The sequence below is a fragment of the Leiobunum rupestre genome, chromosome 4, assembly GCF_980474605.1.
Source record: "Leiobunum rupestre chromosome 4, qqLeiRupe1.1.hap1, whole genome shotgun sequence".
NCBI classification, from domain to species: Eukaryota; Metazoa; Arthropoda; class Arachnida; order Opiliones; family Sclerosomatidae; genus Leiobunum; species Leiobunum rupestre.
The window spans coordinates 5665858-5688119 of record NC_143387.1 but is presented as its reverse complement, the minus strand read 5'-3'; positions in this window follow the sequence as shown (position 1 = coordinate 5688119).

Sequence of the window (22262 nt, the reverse complement as noted above, 5' to 3'; positions counted from 1 at the left end):
GGCGAATACGCCCATAAAATTGCGCGTATGTCTCAAAATGCCTAAAATCTCGGATCCGCGCATAATTACACGTTTTCAATCGAAACGTTACGATCTTTGTATACGCTAAAGCTGGCTTGAAATTCGGCAAAAACTACGCAGCTTAACGTTTGCGGGACTGGTTTAGCGAACGAAAGCTCCAAACGCATCTGCCCCTGTCGGGATGGGTTCCAATAATGACTTTCGCCCGCGCTATGGTCGTTTGAAATGTCGAAGACGTAAAAAGCGTACCCTTGGGCAAAATCTTTCCGGGAAATATCGATCCCGTTGTTTCTATAATGAATTCCGCTACCAGTAAATAAAGTATGATAGGCTTGAATATATTAGCCAGCGTCGTAGTTTGGCGTAATAGGTTTCGAATCCACACTATCAGAATCCACAAAAAGAGCTTAACTCGATAAATCTTGATGTTCGAAAGCGTACGGGTTTTTTGCCAAGGTTCCTTTGTAGGCTTCGTGGTCCACCAGCGCGACAATCACGCGAACCGGTAGGGTGCCCAAATACACGTTGGGAATAACGGTGTTTCTGATATTCGAGTTGATTGTGAATATTTTTGTTCAGTACGTGTAAAAGCGTACTTTGCGGCCCCCCGAGACAAGGCGTTTTCGTGAGCGATTAGTATTTTGGGGGCAATCTGGACTCGACGCACCAACAAGCTCGCGTCCGTAATGATAATTTTATAATTAAACCCGGGTTTCGGCGTACCCATTAACGCAAAACTCGCTTTACTTCGCGATAGTTTAATACGTAAATCTACTCCATTAATTAAATATTTTTCGACATCAAGCGCGTCAAGAAACAGCGGACCAATTAAATCTATTTCTTTCGATTGCTCCGTGAATCCTTCCCGTTGTTTAAAACCTTCGTTGGCCGTGACCGAATTCATTTCGCCGGGCGTATTCTTGTACCACAGCGCGCCCGTTAAATGGGACGATTTGGCTCCCTTTGACAAAATTTAACAACGTTTCAATGTAAGCCCGATAAGCGTACGAACAAGCTGACGATGACAGTAGGGTACCGCTAAGGTAAACTTCCGCGTGATTAAATAGCGTGTGTAAAAAATTATTACAACCGCCCACAACGTCCGACGCGGATAAACTTTTGCCGGCGTCATCGGCTACAATTTTAGCTTTAACAAGTAGGTAAGTAAGCGGTAAATTAATGTACTCGTGCCCGCTTCCAGGAATATTAAACTCGACGGTATCGCCTCTCAGCGACGAGATGGGTTTGAATGTGGTCCATTTTCCTCCCTCAATTGACGTTTGGATCGGCGCGCGTTGAAAAATATCAAGTTCACTTTTCATTGCTTCGCAGTGCCCCATGATTTTACGAGAAAATATCAACGACCTTTCTAGCTCGTTTCCGGACGACTAATGATTTTTTTTCCACCACGTTTTGGTCTTTTCTTAATTGTTTTCTTTTTAGTTTTGCGTTTACGTTTCCCAGTCCCCTATTGTTGTTTGAGATCATCGTACTTTTCTGTGAGCCGCCGTTTGGTGGCTACACGTATGGATGACCCCGTCGATACATCAGCCAAAACTTGTTTTCCCGTGGAGAGGGCTTGACCCCCCAAAAATTTCGCCCCCGTAAAAGAAAAGGTTTCGCTACATTATACAGGCTGGAAAAAAAGCTCCCAAATCCGCTTCCGAATTGCCCGTGCCCCCGCTGATACGGCGACCCTACGTACACTTCCAGAATAGAGCCAACCGCCTGAGCCGCGTAATATTGACCGTAGGGGCACGAGGCGCAGCGTCTTTTTTCAAGAACGTGTCTTAAAGGCATCTTGGACGCAAATGAAGTGTTACGGTTAGATTGCCAAACTCAAAAGGATCTGGTTCACCATAAACGTCGCGTAGATCTATTTGGATAGTATCAAAGTACTTCTTCTCAATGGGCACGTAATGCGGCGAAATGTACGTTTTTTCGATATGAGTACCAAATCGGGCTGATTCGTCAACCGCGATTATTCTTAACAATTTGACGAGCGACGAGCCTACCACTTGATCAGCGACGCTATCGGGATAAACGAAAATTTGGAGTGGAATGTGAAAATTTAAGCGAGCCGGTTTCTCGCTTCTACCGGCAATCGTTTTAGTTCTTTCAAATCCTAGTGTGTTGCTCAAGCCGGCACTTATAAATACAGCATAGTTAGTAATATTTTTTCCAACCATCGCCACGTGCTCGTTCAGCGGATCGTGGGTAAGGCACACATTAGCCGCGGTGCATAACGCATTGTCGTTTACGACTTTAAGTAAATGGTCTATACTCAAGTAATGGCACGGAGGGATTTCTCTCATGGTCCCGACCATTTTAGTGTCGGTCGGCTCCCTCTGTTTGGCGGGATTGACGCGGAAATAAACGTAATTGTCATAGGGCAACACGTTGTAAAACGAAAAGGGATACAATATTTCAACGAACGCGACTTCCCAACCCCCTTTTAATTCAATAGGCTCGGGTAATTTTATCGTGAAACAGGCTACCGTATTACTCGGAAATATCTCGAGATTTGAATTACTGGGTATCGTTAGGTAAAAGGCTTCGGACATCTTTATCAGAAACCCAAGAATTGAATGTAGCCGGATACCCTATCCACGATACGAAATATTCGACTTTACCCTTTGAGCGTCTCGTCTTTAATACTTCATTAATTGTATATTCGTCCGGTTTTATAACTCGTTGAATTTCTTTGAAATAAAAATATCCCGTAATGGCTTCGTCAGCCAAATCAACGAGCTTAAATTGAAGTGGTCGTTTAGTATTCTTGAAAACAATTTTGAAAATTTCGCCGCTCCAGTTTTGATCGCTGTACCCTTTTAAAAACGGTCTGGCCGTTCGGGTAATCCTTACGTAATCGCCGACTTTGATACGGCATTTTCGCGGCTTGAGGGCAGCGGGCTGAGACTGCCCTGGTTTGTAAATATTTCTATAAACTTGAAGAATATTTTTGTCGTTTACATCGAAGGGAGCCATTTTAATTGTCGTATGATAACTGGCGTTATACGAATGAATTAAATTGGGTAGCTCATCGAGATAGCGTCGCGTGTTTTTATGAGTAAAAAACGATACATGCGCTCTTTCAGGGTCCTATTAAAACGCTCTACCATCGCGGCTTTAACGTCGCTATTTTCGGAATGGTAATGTCTAACGCCCTCCTCATTTAGGAGTTTTAAAACAGTCGAATTAACGTACTCCAACCCACGGTCGAATTGTATAGCCCGGGGCTTCCCCCGGTCTTTAAAAATTATTTTCAGGGCACGGGCAACCTCCGCGCTGGTTTTACGTTTTATGGGGACGGCAAATGCCACTCTCGAAAAGCAATCTATACACGTAAGAATAAATGTGTAGCCGGAATTTTCGCTCGTTAGAGAGCGCATATCCGCCAAATCAGTCTGATAGAGGTCTGGTCTGTTTCCTACGCGAATCTTTCGTCTTTGGAATTTTCGAACAACTGGTCTATGTAACGTATAGGCGTCGTGAGTTTGCAAAAACGTTTCGACATTCTCCCGAGATATTCCGAGCTCTTTGACAGCGTCGTAAAATTTTTCAACACCCCCGTAGCTAGCTGGATTACGAGAATCGAAATATATTTTTTCTAGTCGAGTCGTTACGGTTATCGGTAACTCTCCCATTTCAAAATTTTGCCAATCGGCGTTTTTTTACGTAAACGGTTCTTAATAGTGGGAGACCAAAGTTTCGGTGACTGTCAAGGCGTTGCGAAAAAATTAGGTCCAACCGCTGACGACAAAGTTTTCTTTCGTTTGGATGACGCGAGTGAAAGATGGTGGCCTGGGGCGGAAGCTGTCGCGAGCGAAGACGGTGATGTGGTGGTGGGGAAGGCTTGAGGGGGATTTTTCGTAGTTTACCAACCAGGTTATTAAATTTTGACCAACTTATTTTTGTCGCGTTGTTAGACGTATATTCCCTATAAGCGTATTATGCACGCAATCGGCTATAGCGTCGATCAAATCTTTATTGCTGTTAATTAAAATATTACGTCGCTTAACGCCTTTTAATTTGCCGATCGCTTAGAGCAGTTGTTTTTGTGACCTGACTCGGCGCGACATTGTACATCGAATGAATTCGACTCGCTGTGTGTGTGTGTTGGGGTGGGAACTAACCCCACCCCGCTCGGAAAATTATTATTTCGGTATATACAGCAAGACTTGTGTGATCCGGAAGTCGACGTATTTGTTTCGGAAGAGGTACGACAAAAGCCGCCGGTATTTCAGCTTCGTCTTCCCCTTGTCCTTCTGTCACGCCTAGCATAGCTTTTAAATTTTCACCGTTAATGATATGCTGATTACCGACATTAATTCGAAATCCTTTAACTTTCGTAACGTTAAATTTTTCGCCAGTATCCGGATTTTTCACCCAAAACGAGTAATTTTTCGGTCCGCCATACGCGGCTTCGCAAATAAAAGATTTTTTTCCATAAACTGATAACTCGCTGACCATATCACCTAAATAATGACCAGTCGATATAAGAGGTTGTTTCGACACGTACTGGATCGCGTCAGTGTCCAAATATAACCCGTTCTCTCCGACTATTTCTAGATATTTTAATAATACTTATCTCGCTTGACTGGTTGTATAAGCCGCAATTACGCAATTGGTATGTTTTAGAGGTATTTCCGCTTCCTTTATTGGCGCTGATTTCACTAGAAGAGTCGTATCGTTTATTGTCAAAACCGATTTTACGTTGATTTCCGGATTTGTTAACAGTTCAAAGAACACTTTGGGTTCGCGCACCATTTCAGTTTTGATAACGATGGAACGCTGACCGAGTTTTCTGGAAAAAACATCTCGTTTTAATATCTCTCTATCACGCTACCTAATATGACTTATAAGCCTATGGTCTAATAAAATTCATACATAACCCCACATTGAGTTTAGCATGAGTTTCGAGATGGCACGTAGTCCTTCGTTTTTGGAGACTTTGGCAGGGTCCAATTTGATTCCTTCATTACGTTCGAAGGCCGCAATGTATTCGGCCCGGGATTCGGGGGTCTGACATTCTGACGGCTATCCGCTCGCCTCCACCTTGGTTTTTAAGAAACAGTCGACGTAGTCTCGAAACACCCCACCGCTGTCCGTTGCAGGATCGTACTGGGTCACCTTGCACGACCAGGCCTAATTTTTTTTATAATTTTGTAAGCCAATCTTAATTCGTCGATCACCCAAACGCCTTTAAGTATTCTTTCTTCGTCAGAATGCTCGCAGTCACTCTGGTACCTTAAATCGGCACACGTCCGGCATAGAGTAAACGTTAACTTCTTGTTAACGGTCCGATACGGAAGGACATGGTGGAATAAATTGGTTGGCGGGAGCACGGTACATAACAATAGTCCCTCAAACTCGTCAATGGAGGGAATATCGGTACCGAGCAGAATTGTGGGATGACCAACGGGCACTATAAAAGAAAAAACACTTTTATTAATATTTGTATTCGTCGGGGGGGCATATATTTTTTATATAATACCGTTTGTTTATATAGGGGTAAAGGCTGCAAATGTTCACGTAGAAAATTTTTTCATCGGTCCCTTCAACGTTACAATACGTGAGCAATGCGGATACTCGACCGCCAAAAAAAGCTGCTCTGGGGTCCTAACGCTCCGATAAAGTTTCCGTAAAATTTGAATTTTTTAAAAATTCATTTATGGCGGGATTTTGTTGCTTTTCAAGTTCCGAATCGCAACTTCATTTTTCAATGACGGTATAACCCATTTCCTTAAGTTTGTTGGTTGTTCTCATCGTGTTAGAAAATCGTGTATTAAGCGTATCGCTCGCGTAAGCGTACAAAGGCTGATTCGTATTTACCGAGTCCCCGAAACAAGTCCTACATCCGTGAAACCTTTAGTTTTTTTTGGGTGAAAGAAAAAAAACCTGTTTATATTTTGTCTCTTCGAACTTTTTAAAATAATACTTACCAACAGCCTTGATATTGTAGAGCGTTTTTCTCACCGATTAGACCATCAATTTTAATTTTTCCCGCACGCGGTTCTCGGCCATTCAGCGTTGACATGATGGTAACATTCCGGACATGTGCCACCCACGCCAGCCATTCTAACGCCTCTGTGGATTGAGGCTCGGATTACCGGTACAAATTAGCCGGGATTATTCCAATCGTTTCTGGCGCCAAATTTTTTTCCTTAGCACGTAACTACACACTGACGCGATAGTTACACCCACGCTAAACGGATTAACTTCGCACAAGTCCTGAAATAGTTTCATAAACTTTAAACAACCTTTAGCTAATATGTGGGTATCTCTAGAACAATAGAGTTTTAACGTGTCGAGAGCGTACCATTTGTTAAAACTTTCGCGGTCTTTCACCGTGAAATATTGGGCCCCGTAAGCTTCCAAGGGGGGCAACGAGTTCTCCGAGACGTAATTTGTTTGCTCGGGTTTGTAAATGTCAAAATTATTATCAACGACGTTGAATAGAAAATGCGGGAAAAATCTTTCGTATAATCGCGACCCAGATCGAACGTAGCCGCGAATTTCGACAGAGGGATCGGAATATAATTATACGAATCCGATAGAGTTAAATTGTGTCGTTTCAGTTGCAAAATGCGAGTTCCATTTATTATCGGATCGGGCTCAAACGAGTCGGGACTCTCCATTATAACTTGTAATAGGAGCTGCGTGTCGTAGTTACTAGCATTATGGCCCAACGCGGTAACGCGTCTTATCCTCGCCAATATTCGAAAAAATTTCGCGCGGAATCTGAACTTGGAAATTGTCTTTGGCGAACGCCGCAAAATCTACAGGTTACGTCGGGGTTGTGCACGCAAGCGCAACAATAGGTTTCCGAAACGCAGAAAATGGGTTGATGAATATAACAGTTTTTCTTTTCGGGGTGTTGTTTGGTTTGGACCGTCTCAAAATCGTAGTATATCCACATCTGCGTAGTCTGGCCGTTGAAATCGAAACGGGGTTGGGGGCGTCGCGGGTCTTTGATGACTTGGATGTAACATTGATGTCCCGCGGGGCAAAACTTACGACAAACGGTACAATACTGTTCACTACACGAATGCCACTGCCCGTCGCGTTTATTCAAATCGACTAGCATCGAACATTCGGCGCAATGAAATAAATTTTGGCATAATGATAATTTGTCACCAGTTAATTTTATTTTGTGATACCCGTAGCACTCGACCCCCGTAAAATTACTTAAACAGTCGGTGCACTTTATTATATCTCCGGTACATTTTATGGCACGGCAACACGCGAAACAATAGTCTGAGCAAGAGTGGGTGGTTTCTAGTCTATAACCCTCGAGGCACTTTACGCAAAACTTTTCTTTGCCGAATAAGGGAGCCAAATTTTTAACTAGATTGAAATGCGCGCCCTCGTTTAAAAGCACAATATGTTTTTTATCCATACCGGCCCGTATTCTAGAATCGTACACCAAGGTCGGCCAGCTGTTTTTAATTTGATAAATCAAAATATCATAGTCGTTCAGATACGTTCGAAATTTCCTAATTGACTCTGGCGCACGCATTCTTTGTTAGCTCGGACACCCGATTTGGCGCAAAGTAGGAGCGCCTCGGAGGGCTGGGCCAGATTGTTTTCTTTAGAATGCGCCCAAGTTTCATAGACCGTTTTTAGTCTTTTGTTTTCGGGTTCGTTTTGGTATTTACACAGCGCTACACCTACGCAAAGAGCTCTAGCGAGACAGATTGAGTCGCTGTTCACAATACGGATAACCGATCGTCTATTTCTAGAAAACATGGCAAATGTCTCTAGTCGTTTCCGTTTTGCACGGCCACCGCCTTGGGGCAGACGGACAATGGAATAAATTAACTGGGGCCATGAAAAACGCCTCCTCTTCGTCGGAATATATAGATTCTGAAATCTCGTCGAGGAGAACTTCAATATCAATTTGATCACGTCTCCTAAATGAAATGGTAATATCAGGATGCGCCGCTCCCAGCGCCGAACTACGGATTACTAGTTGTACCATGTCAGCGGGGTTTACATCGCGTAACACCCGTTCAGTGACCTTGGCGAACCCTTCCGCTATATTAGGAGTGGGGTGGCGGAGTGGTTAGCACTTTAGCCTCGCAGCAAGAGGAGCCGGGTTCGATCCCAGCTTGTGGCACTGGGTGAAAACTCGGAACAACTCCTTCTGCGTTGAGTTTGCAAGTTCTCTCCCCACTGGTTTAAGGGGTTTTTCCCCGAGTTCTTCGGTTTCCCCTTCCATAAAAACTTGTCTAGGTTAACGGTAATAGTTAGTGTAGGGAGCTGTTGGCTCGATCTCGTGGCATGCAGGTCTTGCCACCACCCTCCTACGCATTGTAACCCGGCCACCTGATTTAAGGGCTTTAAAAGTCGCATGATGACTTAGGCCTAAGGTGGTGCCTTGGGTATTAGCCTAGCTGATTATTATTTTTTTTTTATTTATTTATTATCCGATATTTGAGTCTCCAATCCAATTCCTGTCATATTGAAGTTCGGGAAATGTTTTTCATTCTGACCCAAAATTTCGCAATTAGGGTCCTCAAAATCAATATACCCTACAATTGGGAAATTTTCCGCCTCCCCGTAACCGCTTTGGTTAAGTAGCTCGTCGAAATATTCTTCCACCATTTCAGCAGATTCACGCGGTTCGGGCTCTTCAGCTAGGTTAGCAAATTCGACGGCTTCGTTGATCGTGACAATTTCAGGGGGATATATAAAAACAAATAAATTTTTTTAATTTTTTATTTATGTATATATATACGTGGTACGATAAAAAAAACTTACTCTTCAGATATTCCAGCACAGGTTCGTCATATTCGGCAACCAACATAGCATCCCACTCGCGTTCGAGTAATTCTTTTTCCCGCTTATTATATCTCCCTTTAACAATGTCCCCTAACCGAGGCGGTAATGCTACCGTTTGTCATACTTCTGGAACGTGGGGTATAGCTTGAAAAGTTTCAAAAATTTCAATGACCGTCAAAATTAATTTAAAACTCAGCCGACTAAAAATTTCGGGTAACTTATTGGGTGCGAAACCCGGTTCCAAATTTAAAAATAAACATAGTCCGTAATAAAATTGCAGCAGATGGGCCACAGACCATGGCCTATTTACCGCCAAGTCTTCTAAGAACCAGGATAAACTTTAGCTATCCATATTTTTCGGATTAGGCTCAAAAAACGACGTTCAACAGTGAAGTTGCTTTTACCGATCGGACTCTAATTATACATATCTTTTGGGGCTGTATAAAAATAATTTCCCTCTTAATGTAACGTCGTTAATGCGAAACTCTTTTATATAAAGATGCCCCCCCCCAATGTTTTTTAAGCATATAAATTTAAGGATGGAGAGTGATCAAAGGCTACTTTACTGATAGCCCCCCATAAATTTGGTGGCGGCTCGTCCTTTTATCTCTGACAAAGTTGTTTTTCTCAAAAAAGAACCGTCGAAAAATCTTTTCTCCTATTTTGACAACGTTGGATGAATATACGAAAAAAACTCTTGTTCTCCGAGGGGGCCCTTTTTTACGAGTCACTGTTTTATTCGACCACCCCCTTAAAGTGGAAACCTTTGGGGCCACACCGCTCGAGTCTTAATTGAACGATGTAGGCCTCCGGTCTTTTTCTTTTTTGTGGAAAATTGTTTATGGCCCCATCTCGGACCCCTTTTTTGTCAACCCTAAGCGGTTTATAAGTCTTTGATCCACGCGCGAATCCTGAATTGTAGGGTATTTAACATGACTAGTCAAATCGGAGGTTCGGGTATTGTTAAAATAGTGATTTTTTCGCGCCGAAATGGTTATAAAAAGCGATTGTTTACACCGATGTTTTTAAGCGTAGAAGGATGGTGGTCGTAAAAAAGGTGACAGTTATGTAATCAAAAACTTTTAAAAAAGACGCTTCAAATTGGGGGTATTGTTAAGATATTTTTGGGGACAAACGTTTTGTCGAAAATGGTTATAAAAGTTTTCAAAAAGAATGTTTTTCCACCTAGAATTTTAACCAGAGGGCTATACGATCTAAGACGCTTCAAATTGTAATTTGGACCCCGATTGCCCCCAACTTTTTACATCAGGTGGGGATTCTTCGCGCTAAAATGGTTATAACAATCGATTGTTTCCTCCAAAAATGTTTTTGCGCGTAGAATTTTAAGGATGTGGGGGCCCATAAACTAGGGTAATATATCCTCTTAACTATTTCAGTTTAAACTACGAGGGATTCTCATAGATTTTTCTTTTACATCCAAATTCCGTGTGTGTATGGGGATCCTTTTGGTATAAAAACCCAGGGACTTGGGCCCTAAGACATCACAACTCTGTTTTTTTGGGTACCATGTCCACTAGAAATCCATCTCGGATGAGGACGTAGACATGTAAGTTTTTATCAATGTTTATATTTTTAGCTCGGTGATCTCTAAATGCTATTTTGATAGTTGCAAATAAAACTTTTTCGATTTTGGCTGGGGTTTTAATAATAATGTATATTTTCAGATTCGCGTTGATACAAGAGGGTGCGGACCTATTCAACCCGCAGGGTTTGGAGGATGCCACGGGGGGTGGCTGGAGCCCCTCCTCGTCGTCGTCCTCGTCGGCGGGTGAGGGAATCTATCCGCAACAACAACTCCACCCACCCACCGACGTGATGCCCGGTGCCGGATCCGGCATTGTCATTGACGGGGATAGGTAAGATGGAATTTATTTATACCTAAATATTGATAAAATATATTTCATATTCCGTAATTTAATTAAATATTTGTTTGTTTAGCCTCATCAGGGACGTTCAGGCCCTATTTGAGTCCCGGGCGTTTCTAACGGTGATGACTGCCCCGTCATTGGCGATGTCGGCTGTGCAGCTAGACAGCGACCTCCAAACCCTGCGGGTTCTATTAGACCCAATTTTTAATAATAGGTTTTTAGTGTAAAAATAAAAAAATTGATTTATCTTCCACGTAGAGCCGGTCGACTTAGACCAAATTGACCCTTGGCTCCGGTTATTCCCGCCTAGCGGTGGCGAGGCGCTTATTACGTACGCATATACATATTTTTAAAAAAAAACAGTGTTTTTCAGTCTTTTTTTCTAAAAAGGAACCTAATGGACGCAGAGCCCTGACCCCACCCCAGCCCTGAAGTCGTGGTCTTCGCCCAAAGGTAATTTTAAGTTATTTCATACGATTTAAATTTACACCATGCAACCTCCCAACCACCCTTTTTTTAGACTTTCACGCAAAATAAGCGATTTGTATCGGTTGAAGGCTGGAGCGTGTCTCGCGTACGCTGACAGCGAGGAGCAGGCTCAAGCGGTATATGACGCTGAGGGCCTGTTCCACGACATGCTCCAGCAAGTACCCGCCGACAGTATATAGTTATTGTATATTTTTTCATTTGTAAATAATTCATTTGTATATAATTTGTTTTTTATAAAATATATATAAAGTTTAAAGCCGTTTTTTGGTTTATTGATAAATTTAGTTTACAGATAACTTCCGTTATGGAAGGTTCTATTCCAGCCTCTCCCGTTACTCGGTTTATTGCGAACAACCCTAAAAACACATTACTAGTCGCATTGATTTTAGTTTTAATGGGACTTGTAGAATTTCTATCTCTTTGGTTTACGAATATGGCCGTCGCTATACACATAACACCGCAAAATTTGACTAATCGTGTGAGTCATTGAGTCAACCCATAACGTTATCCTGATAACGTCATCAAATTATTATCGCTATATATAAGGGATTCTGCCCATCCTCCATCGTCAGTACAACACATCCAGTTTCTCGAGCATCATGTCTAAACGAACCTGTGTAGATAACGTTCCAGGACCGACTAAAATGTCTAAATTTGACCTGACTCAGCGGAAAATTAACCCTCGGTATTCAATTTCATCCGAGCTTTTCGTTACTATGGCTTTTACGTCCGAGCTCGATATCTCGGTAGCCATATGCAATAAAATCTCACACCAGGTCTTTGCGATGTCTTCGCGCGTCTGGGACGATTTATACGGCCACTGGGAACAAATAAATGATCCACAAAGGTTGCCCTTTCGATCACCGTTCCCGCTAGATGATGCGATATTGACCGCAGCTATGTCTGACCAAAAATAATTAACTTTGCAAAGTACGTTATCCGAAGCGTCAGTCGTAATCAAAGCGCCTGAAACTCGAGAATTGGACCGACTCAAATATTTCATTAATTCGCACATTCAACTCCTTAAAGTGAACCAAAAACTCTTCGAATTAATGGGTCACGTTATTACCGATAATTATCGTAAAATTTACGAAATATTGTTTAAAGAACCATGCGCACCAAACAATTTATTTCTATCAGTTGAACATGAAAGGTTTGATACCGTACGCTACGCGTCCAATTACGTAACAGCATTTAAAATTATTGAAGATTTTAAAGAAAAAGTGGCTAACCAACATATGTTCTGCGTGTTTAACTTTTTTAATTTATTCGCTATGGTGTCTAAAAACCATAAATATATTAAAAATAAATTGTTTTACCTTTAAGCGTTTTTTTTCATCCGCTATTAGAAAAAATGTACTGTATGTCAAAGAAAAAAATTCACCGTTTTTATAATACACTCGGCTCTTTTTTTCACACCACATTTAGCGAGGACACCCGCTGTGCCCATTTTACGGGGAAAGTTACCCTTTACCCCTTAGGGGCCCTAAGACAGCGAAAGTGTTTGAAAATAATGGTTTGCCGGCGGAACACCACTCGCACGAAAAGTGTTTGACAGATGCCGTAGGGGGACAGCTTTGCGCGAAAGTGTTTTAAAATAATGGTTTGCCCGGCGGAAACATAAAGGCTCGACACATTTATGACACCACGAAAGTCAGGTGTCGTAGGGGGACATGACGGATAGGCTTTGACAAGTTGATGAGGGACCTATTGACCTATATTACTCGGGTTTATAGCTGTTTGCATAACATCGTGTCAGATAAATCATCTGACCTATTGACCTAGAGAAAATGTTCCCAAATGGGGGGCTGTCGGGGGGGGACTGCTTACCTCCAAAGGGGGACCGTTTCACCCCCAAAGGGACTCACAAATCGGTATACGCACTCACTTATCTCTTATATACACGGCAAAAATAGTTATTTATTATTTATATCCATGTTAAATTTAAATATTTTCTTGGAAAAATAAGGTAAGGAAAACTGTTGACACATCTTAATTTTTTTAGGAGTTCTTGCCCATGTCTGGATCTAGGTAGTGGATCTTTCGCAAGACTGCGCTACTCCATTAAGGGTGCCTTCGCCGCTGCATGGGATCAACGATGGTCCTGCCCTCGAGAGGAAATTTTTGAGCGATGCCCTACGTTACCTAAAACGTAGAAATTTTAAAATAATTTTGTTAAACTCGTTATAGAGTGGTGCCATGGGTATTAGCCTAGCTGATTAGATTTAACATGATAAAGAACCTCGTTTATCTATTCTGAATATTTTTAATTGCTTTATATTTATAGCCAGCGACGAAAAACGGTCTAACGAGACGGGAAAAATAAACTCAGTGCCGATTAGCCTTATCTTGAAAAGCGGAAAAGGTGCAACGTCGGCTTCGTAGGTCCCAATGACTCAAGCGTCAGTTTCTGGGAGCAGACGGAGCCACTTGTGCTTCGATTTACAGAAGATCGAACAGAGCTGTTTGAGAAACCATTAAACCAAGAATTGGGCGCTATGGGTTCACCACCGCCCAAGCCCAACTCCAAAAGGACTTGGAAAAAGGGGGCGAGGTCCAACCTTTAAAAGAAAGGACTCTATGAAGGTTTTGCAACCAGCGAGCCTGCGCTTTCCGACTTTGACAAACACATTCGTCAAATCGAACAAAACATCAGCCAAAGTAAGTCTTTCAATTTCATTATCTTCGATTTTGGTTTTAGATTTATTTTAAATGTTTTTTCGATTTGTTTAAGATGCCCGAAATATATATGTGGGACATATGAGATTGCAACGTAAGTTATTACCATAAATAATTATTTAACTGTTAAAATGTTAAGTGTTATTTTATTTCCTGCGTTACAAAAAAAGATAATAAATAAAATGAGAGCGCCTTTACATTCCTAGATAATTGGGAACTGTAATTATAAGAGACTGCATTTTCATATGTTTATTTAGATACAATTTGAGAAAACCGCCCTTTATGATAAATACTAAATAAGGTCATTTTAAATTAATTTATCAAATAATTTTCGTTAAGGACATCCGCATATTATTAAATTAATATAATACCCATATATTTCAAAGGTTCAGGCGCAAAGCGTTAAAAACGGTTTAGCCACAATATCAAAATATTGTGATTATCTGAGACTAAGCACTGACATAAGATCATCAGGTAGTTGTTAATAAGACAAATATCTATATTGCATTTAAATTTGTGTTTATTTGTCTTTATATTAAAATATTATTTTGGGTTTACGTAGATTCCGCCTTTTACGAATACGCTGCACACCTGAAACAAGACATCCTTCGTGCTCTTTTTAAAGGGAATTCCAAGGAAATCTAGCGAGATATTTAAAAAAAAGGTTTGACGTATCAGTTAACAATACCATTGCGCCGATAATTTACACCCCTTCTTTCTTTTCCGAGAGGGAAAGGCTGGAGAAGGTAATGTAAAAACCTTAATATTCTTGTTTTTTCAAAATCTTAGATCCAAATTCGTATAAAAATCAATTCTAAGCGTTACACTTAAAACTGCGTGCCACAGTTGATCAAAATGATATTTCCAATTAAAGTTAACATTTAATATTTTGTTCACAAATGTTAAAGATTGTTTATTACAATAACGAAAAACGAAAGTTCTCTGACTTATATTTTAATATTTCTAGGTACTGTATCTCATTTGTTACGCAGCGCTGACGAACGGACAGAGGACCGGAATTCCAAGAGTATCAGCTGGGAAAGTGGGCAGCTGATTCGACAGGGCAAAATCATTTCATGGTCTATGTGCAAAAGCTTAAAACCAGTGCCAACACGCCAGGCCGTTTTGCCATAGACGATACAATATTCGATCGGTAAGAAGATAATTTTATAGTTTAATGAATGTATTATGTTACTCTCAAACTAATGAAATAATGGTATGATATTATAATAATAAACGTAATTCATTTGGTGTTCAGCTTTCCCAATCTGAGGACCAATCGATCTTTCGAACAACAAACCTAGTACTTCTTTGTCACTACCGATGGCCGCCAAATTACGAATACCTCTACTGAAATCGAGAGGTAGTTAATATAATTATTTATCAAATTTTTTCTGTAGTAGTAATGTTCGTTTGATAGGTTCCAAAAGTCTGAGGGTTTGCCGGTGGTAACCTGTACCGCCCAAAGGAAAGCATTTCAATCGTTAATCAAGACCGTGGAGAGAAGCAAAAGGTAAGCTTATTATTGGCTCATTCTCAATCAACAGCACAAAGAAATTATCAGTTTCACACCAAAGACCAGGTGGCGGAGCAGGTTGCCACGCTGCACCGAATCAGCAAAGGTGGTCCATCGAATACAGAAACATGTGTGGAGCCATCTTCGTCGAACGAAGGAAGCAGCGGGTCTCTCTCTTCGGGCACTGGAAACGACTCTGGTAATTTTTATTATAAAACCTTTTAAGAAATTAAAAAATATATTTATAAATATGGGCTGTCGGTTTTTTTAATTACAGAGAAAAAGAAGTACAGAAACGTGCTTAAAGATTTGTCGTTTTTGGTACCACCTAGCCCAACAGCTACTTTCCCAACGAGATATGTTTTGGGCAAGCGCCTATTAAAAAGTCATGATCTTGTGCTCTCAGTTTCGAAATTTAAGAATCTGAGAGACAACTGGTATCCCAGGCAGGATCAGTAGAGGCGCCAGGATTTTTGGGGAGGTAGGCCAACCATTTGGAGGCCCCACCACCATTTTTTCAAATTCGTCCACGTGGATTACTTAATTTTTTAAAGCAAGTAGTGAAATTATGGGGTAAAATGGGTACGCGACGAAAAAATTAGAGTTAATTAGGAATTTAAACATTATTAAAAACTGAGTGCGTGTTGATCCTTTTTTGTGTACTGATAACACCTAACAAATGAGTGGTTATTTACTTATGTCTATCAATTTACATTCATTCCTTCGGTACTTCGCATGTACATCCCTTACATCAGAACTTACAACTTTACGAAAATGAATGTCCGTAGGTACACTAACACGAGTTTAACCCACCGATTTTGCTTAACCTTGGTTAATTAGTAGACCTTAACGGAACTTCAAAATTTCCAAAGGGAAAAGTTACGCTGGGCTTTCGTTTTGCCATGGCAACTGAAAAGGTTTTTGACAACACCAAATTTCTCTACGTGATTAACATGGGAAAATCACATATTTTTCAAGGGTCCCCCATATGAAAAAACAAAAATTCCTAAAAAATTCAATTTAAAAAAATATATAAATTGGGAAAATACTTGTATTTTTGGGTGAATTGGTACTTCGTTGGGTAAAAGCGAGCGAGGTAGGATAAATTGAGGTAAGTTCAAATATGTGTGAATAATTGCTAATTTATCTAACAAAATTGAAATTTATTTAGGAAAGTTCGAGTAAATTGGACGAATTTCAAACAATTGGATAAACCCTGAAAAACACATTAAATTTTGGTATATTTATGTTAAATACGAGAAATATTCGGCAATATAAGTAATAACGTGTACATTTTAATAAATTTGAGTTAAGTCGATTAAATACTGATAATTTAAGGTTATGTTAATATATTACGGAAAATACGAGTGAAATTCGGTAAAGTTACGACTAATTTAAGTAAATTTGTCTAAATTGGACAAAGACGATTAATTTTGGTTAATACTATTCAATTAAAAAACATTACTTTAGGTAAATGCGAGTTTAATACGATAAGAAGATGAATAACATAATAATATAAATTCGGAACATTTTAGTATTTTTGGGTAAATGCGAGCAAGCTAGGGTAAATGCTCATAAATTGAGGTGAGTTGAAGTATTTGTGAATATATGAATAAAATATAAGTCAATTCAGATATATTTGACTAAATTGGATCAATTTCAATAAATTGGGTGAAACCGAAAAATTCCGTAAGATTTGGTAAATTTGAGTGAAATACGAGAAATATTCGACAATATAAGTAATAAAAGGTACATTTTAATTAATTTGGTTTAAATAGGACAAGGTCGATTAATTTGGGTAAACACTGATAATTTAAGGTAAATGTTAATATATTACGGAAAATACGAGGGAAATTCGGTAAGATTAAGTAAAGTTTGGTAAGTTACGACTAATTTGATAAAATTCATCTAAATTGGTCGTTTCCTTGTAAGTAAAATAAGTTTAAGAACCGTTAATTTGTAAAGATAAAATTTAAGATACAAAGAAAGGTTACTCGTGCCTTTGAAAGGAATAAAAACAGCAGTGTCGTTAAGCGAATCACTCGCATTGAATATTGGAAAATTAATAAATAAATTATTTCGCAAACAAATTACCGAATTTTTTATATTAAATAATTTGGTGGCTCATATATTAAATTTCGGAGGCCCCTCAAGACGACTTTTGGAGGCCCCTACCAAAATTTCAAGTAGGCCCAGGCTTACCCCGGCCTATTGCTGGCGCCGCTACTGGGCAGGATAATGAACGGACGCTGCAGTTGGCTAACCAGTAAGTACCTTTTATTTGTAAAAAAAAATATTTGTCATTTTGTTAATATAAATTATTTTTACGATATTTTGTTTTAGTTTCAAATACAGAAAGGCTTCCCCATCAGTTGCTGAAATTGAGAAGCTGGCCATTGGTAAAAAATGGCAGCGGAAGGGAGTGGCTTCCAAAGTTTTAGAGCACGTTGCTTCCATGGTAAGCTTAAAAAATAAATAATTCAACTATAACCAGAAGCTAATAAATTTTTTATAGAGGGTTGGAGTGCGAAAGTCCAAAAAAAAAGCTAGACGAAGAACTTTCAAACAAAATTCACAATAAATTAAAATTAATTTGCTCAGGTCAATTTCTCAGCGAATATGGAGGAGAGCTGATAGATGCGAAAGAAGGAGAACGCCGCCACAAGGAAGTGGAAGGGGCGTGCTTCTTCTTCTTTGTCAAAGGAGTTGGACCCGCCAACGTCTGCTTTGACGTTTCGAACACCAAGAACCTTGGCCACTTCATTAATCACAGCAGTAAAAAGGTTCAAAGCAATTCCTAATAAGAAAGTTGTTAATGGCATCTTGTGCCTTTTTTTATTGCAGCCAAGAATATCGAAGCCTACATTGAGGTTCTGATCGACTACGACGGCAGCCAGGGGACACCCGAGGAGCTTCCGTTTTGCAGGGTAAAAGATTCGGAGACCACAGTGGAGCATTGCAGGCATTTAAGTTTTTCTTGACTATAACATTACATTAAGATTCAGTAACATAACTACATGTATGATCCAGACCCCGTTGGAGAACGGCCGTATAGCCATTGCACAAGAGGTTCATCACCCAGATTTACTTCTGGCCTAAAACGGTGTATCACCATTGCAGGAGGGATTCGCATACTAAAAAGGCTTCTTCATTTTTAACTCTCCATACATTAAACCTTCCAACATCAAAATATGACTAACTCTCAATTTTTAACTTACTTTCCAATTATCATTTACTAATTGCACATACCATTGAACCTGTGACCCCTTGAAGAACGGCCGTGTAGCCATTGCAGAGAAAGTAAATCAACCAGATGGATTCTTCCGGCGGAAAACGGCATATCACCATTGCACAAGCGGTTCGCAGGCTGGAAAAAATTCTTTTACGTACCAACGCCAAAAAATAAAGTAATTATTAACTCTCCTTACAATAACCTTTCAACGTAAAAATTAGACTATCACCTAAGTTTAAATTGAGTTACATTTTGAAAGTCTAGGTCTTTATTATCTTTTGGAAAATTTCTAATGAATAAAAAATGGCACAATCGCTTTTTCTTATCTAAAGTATTTTTAAAAGGTTATTAAAATTACTACTTGTTTTTGTTAAATTTAAATAATCAAGCTAGTTTAAAGGTCTTGAGGGTCTCCTTTCCCCACAGTTTTTGCCAAGCCCGTTCCGCTGGCTGTGGTTTCGCTAGATAGTAGATAGGGACCGTTTGATTTGCATTTATTGAAGCCCCTGTTCCACGAGCACCCTCATACTACAGGGGCGGAAACACATGGCAAGAGTTTCCCCATCAACTGAAGGAGGTGTAAATGGGTGAGAGCAAACCAGCCCGGGGCCAGAAAGGCAGTGCAAAACTGAAAAAGTCGGATTGTTACCATAACCCTAGTTGCACAAACCTGGCGGTCTAGATTTGGTTTGAGTCGCGTAGTCCATATAGTGTCGGCGTCGTTTTTAAGTCCATATTTTTCGGTTGCCCGCCAGTTGAGGACGAATATATTTTTTAGCCGACGGTAAAACACCCGATTAGCCAACACCTGCATATTTTAATTATAACGCTGATGCAGTTTTGAATATATTATGATATTTTAACTACTAAACGATTACGCCAGGTGCAATAAGAAAAATTAATCGTAATATGTCTTATATTTATACAATCATAAATTAAATAAAAATTTAAAAATTTATAATTTACCGTCGGCTAAAAAATAAAATCGTCTCAACTAGCTGGCAACCGAAAAGTATGGAATTAAAAATGACGCCGACACTATATGGACTCACAGCCGACTCTAAAACGCCAGGTTTGTGCTACAAGGGATAGACTCCGCGACTCACAGCCGACTCTAAAATGCAAGAGTTTTGTTTGGCCGGATTTTATAATTATTTTATATTATTTGTTAACAAATACGTACTTTGCAGCCACAGATACTTAAAGGAGTTTAGCTTTGAATTTTGAATCCCTATATAATCATCAGTACTCAATAGCCAACGCGGCGGGCTCACCGTTTAAAAACCAATTATGGATCAACAAAATAAATTAGGATTTCTATGGTGGTCATTGTTTGAAACTGGGCACTTTCCCGAGGTATTTATGAAAAATCGTTATCACTTGAAAGTTTTTCTTCAGTCAAAAATTAATCGTTGTTAAACGATCAAATTTTATTTTTGGTTTTTTTCTCGGCCGCTATTTCTAGACCTTGGGTGGTTTTCCTTCAATATGTTTGTTTTCATGGAGAATTTAAGGGTATTTAAATTTTTTTTAAATAATCTACCATGAAATATAATTTCCCTTTTTGACAAAGTGTAACTAAGTTGGCCGTAAGTGGAAAACTGGTTTTATGTCGAGATCTTTTTAGGTTATTTCTTTAGTAGTGGCCAACCTGTCGGAGGGGTCAGCAAACAGGCGGGGGAGAGGAGTCAAACAGGCGGGTAGTTTTAAATTACCCAACAGCAAAGCGGGTGGTGGCCCGATAGGAGATTTCGACTCCTAAAAGAGCGGTTGCCCAACACAGTCGGCGGACTCTTTGCTGACGGCGGACTCTTTGCTGACGGCCGACCACTTTTGTGCTACTAGGGAATACGCAAAGTGGTGAGAGAGAAGAAAGGTGACCGAAGTCACATATAGGAGGCCGTACAGGAGTACGGATGACCCCTAGATGACAGGAAAAAGGGGCACATTCGGGAAAGCAGGAGGAGTAGTATAAAAGTGAGAGTTGAGGACCACGGGGTGCATTTTTCCTGAGGGTTTTAATGTGGTGCCAATATTTTCCATAGGGTTAGTACGGGGAACCGGAATCACCCTTGAAACAGCGATGGCTCGATGTGGCCACATTGTCGGTATCGAGAATACGAGAGCAACCGTCGAAAACGTGAAGGGACCATAGGAGCCAGCAGGATAAATTATTGACGGGGTTCAATAAAAAAGCGGAACAGAGGTCCGCGATAAAACAAGGTCACGCTTTTCATCTGCGCCACAAAGAAGCGGTTTGTTAATACGGGACGTGAATCTACGGTGAGGGTATCGATTTTACGATGATTGTATATTTGCGGGGATTTTAACGGAGAGCAAGGTGGTGGAAAGAAGAAGATTGTTTTCCAGCGTGTTTAGTTGGCAAATAGAATACTTACATTTGCGAAACGTCAATTGAAAATGAACACCGAGGTATTTTTTAAAGTATATGAAACCAAGTACGGAGGAGTAATTAATAAAGGGACTGATTTTCCTTAAAATTACACCCCGAATCTTGTCTTTTACGTTTTAGAAGCGGTGCTCACCAGTCATACTAGGAGTAACCCAAAATGTGAGTTTTATCACGTATTACATTATTCGCGACACATATCTAATTTATATTGTCATTTCTAGGTCGGAGAATCACTCTTGCATTCTGGAAGTCTACTTTCTGAGAGCCAACAACGAACATGTTCTCAAAGAATTGTCATTCTTGGTGGTTTAAACTGGAGAGAGTGGGGTGTACGCCTTTAAGCCGGATTTTACGTTTCACGAGCTAATCGTGAAAGACAAACGACTTTGTTCGTGGATCTCGACGAATACTTGCAGTGGGACGAAGGTGAATACGAAATAAACGATTTGCATGGAATCATCACCTACATCACGTCTTATGCGTCAACCTTAATCAGCTAGGCTAATACCCAAGGCCAAAATCATCGAGCGACTTTTAAAGCCTTAAATTCACGAAAAGTCTGGAAAAAACATCGTTCCTCTCGAATCGTTTCGAGAAGAACATCATTAACGTTGATTTGGGTCCAGGGGTCTGCAAATACCATTTTCAAAATACAAAATGTGCATAATTTTAAGCGCATCAAATAAATTTATGGGAAAAATATAATTAAAATATTTTGGTCTTAACCATTTGGTTTTTTTTTTTCATTTTACCTCTGTCATACACATTTACTTGTATCAAACATTGTGAAGTGAAATGGTGAAATAGAAACATTTTTACTTACAAACGTCTAATAGGTCTACCGATGGAAATCAGAATTAGTCTTATTACCAAGAATTTATTTATACTAAATATAGATAAATACGATCATTATTTATGCCCGACTGTATAAATAAATTTCTTATTTATACCTTATAGTATAAATACGTTATTTATACTTTGTGACACAAATAAACCGTAATTTATATCTCATGGCGTAAATATAATTTATTAGTTTAATACTTGTGGTGGAGACAACTTCCAGAAGAAATTCCAATTCTGGCGGGGATATATAAGCCTATCTCCCGAAAATCATATTCATTTCAGAACGGCAACTAACAATATTGTCTTGGACAAAAAAGTGACCGTCACGGTTTTAAGATATAAGGCTGCGCTGGGACACATTCCAGGCCACCCCGAATTACCAGTCTTCAATTT